Source organism: Cupressus sempervirens, chromosome 2, assembly GCF_028749045.1.
Source record: "Cupressus sempervirens isolate cs-2001-9-10 chromosome 2, ASM2874904v1, whole genome shotgun sequence".
In the NCBI taxonomy this organism is placed as follows: Eukaryota; Viridiplantae; Streptophyta; class Pinopsida; order Cupressales; family Cupressaceae; genus Cupressus; species Cupressus sempervirens.
The window spans coordinates 560539912-560542267 of NC_143119.1; positions in this window are offsets into that span (position 1 = coordinate 560539912).

Consider the following 2356-nt stretch of genomic DNA (forward strand, 5'->3'; position numbering starts at 1 on the left):
TCAAATATCTCTGGCAAATATCTCCTTTCCCAGCACAGCCTCGCTAACCGTTCCCCGTGACACGTGATCTGCCAGCGCAGGTACAGAAAAGTTCCTACGGCTGAACACTCACACTAGCGTTGTCAGACAAGCTTCAATCTCATGCACATGCACATACCGAAGAACTGGCACCGCGAGGGAACCACCCGCGAGCACCCACATCTCGGCAAAAAGCATTCGTGCGATTTCTTCCCCTAGACAGACACGTTGGGCCTGCACTTGTCGGAGCATTGCACAGATGAGCGCTCTGGTTCGCAGGAGCCTGAGAAGAACATCTCGTACGAAACCCGTTCCCCCAAAATGCTCGAATCACAAATGCTCGCAGCAGGGTCGTAATGCAAAGATGTACACCGCGCACGCGACCGAGTAAGGACACTCAGAGACATCCATTTCCCAGGCATATGCCCCCTACACGCTTTTTGGTGCACCCCGTACAAATGGCCATACTTCGACAAGCCCTCCCAGAATTTCGCATCTGAAGGGAGAGATGAAACGCCTTGGGCTTTTTGTCCAACACAATGCAAACACCGAACGCTCTCTTTAGGGGGGAGCTGAAGAAGAGTATCTCCCGCAGAACCCACGAGCCGCAGCCGTTCGGATCGCACAGGGCAGGACAAGGCATGGAGAGTTTCCGCATCCAAACAAAAATTATCGGTAATACTCTACGCTTCTACTGGCTCGGACCACAAAGGCTGTCATGACAGTGCCATGCACTTCTGTGGGATGAGACAGTGAAGAGGCGAGCACGCACCGAGAACGCACTAGCGAATAAATTATGCGCCAACCAAACCTTTCGCTGACCCCCCTCTCAATCCCAAGGCTCTACCGATCGGCAAAAAACTTAGGGTGGAGAGTGGACCCTTGATGAAATTAGGGACGTCGAGCAATGCACCCGTGCAGCCATCTCTTTCCTTCTTGCCGTCCGGGCAGGATAAAAATGCAATGATAGAATGTGCCAATGAGACGGAGCCCTTGGCTAAAAGATACAACTCCATACACACTCAGCAACAAGCGCATCTTAGAATCGAACACCAAATGTGCAGTGTGTTGCAAGCCGTGCAGACACCTACATATAGGGTATATCCATCAAAACAAAGCGACAAGTACTTCCCACCAGCTCCGCCATTGCGATTACCAAATGGGATAATACTCACCGCCACAGATTAATGACCATCATTACCGTCTCGGAATAGATACAAGCACATCGAGCTTCATCCGATCAGCTGGATGAATTTCACCTTGAAGGGGCCCAATCCAAAAGTTCCGGAGGTCATCTCCTGGAACTCTCAAGAACAAGGCCCATCTTACATGCAAACTCTGCTACTGCGCAAACATAGGTTGCAATTAAAGAGAAATTTCAAGACGGAGGTACAAGACGAGGGCCCACGTTTTAGACCGAGTTTTAAAATCACCGAGTAGACGCGGTGAGGGGCTGGCAACCGCTGCCAAACCTTTTTCCGAAATTGCGCCAGCTGAGTGACAAGAATACATGATCTAAAGGAGAGTCCAGGAATAGCACCCTCGAGGGTGGGCTTCATGCCCCTCTAATTGATTCAACGTCGGCGTCCACCGTTTCAAAATTCGACATTTCCATCCGCCCTGATAGCGGCGTTGAATCAATGAGGGGGGGGCACGGGAGAGGCTCGCGGCAACCACCTCTCCCGTTGTAGCCGTGATAGGCACGCAAAAAATTTTGCTGGAGCGCCAAGCACCCACCTCATGGCTAGAGACAAGGGCTCGCCATTAGATCAACTTCGAAATCGCTGAACAGACGCGGTGTAGAATGGCAACCGCTGCCAAGTCTCTTCCGTAGTTGCGTTGGTCGAGTGATCGAAGAAGGTGATCTAAGAGAGGGTCCAAGCATAGGCATTCGTTGGGGGATTCGCGCCGATGGCATAAATTTATGCAATACCCGAGCAACACCGGACGGAGGTGCTAGACGAGGGCTCCCGTTTTAGATCGAGTTTTAAAATCACCAAGTAGACGCGGTGAGGGCTGGCAACCGCTGCCAAACCTTTTTCCGAAATTGCGGCAGCTGAGTGACAAGAAAACATGATCTAAAGGAGAGTCCAGGAATAGCACCCTCGAGGGTGGGCTTCATGCCCCTCTAATTGATTCAACGTCGGCGTCCACTGTTTCAAAATCTGACATATCCATCCACCCTGACAGCGGTGTTGAATCAATGAGGGGGGCACGGGAGAGGCTCGCGGCAACCACCTCTCCCCTTGTAGCCGCGATAGGCACGCAAAAAATTTTGCTAGAGCGCCAAGGACCCACCTCATGGCTAGAGATAAGGGCTCGCCATTAGATCAACTTC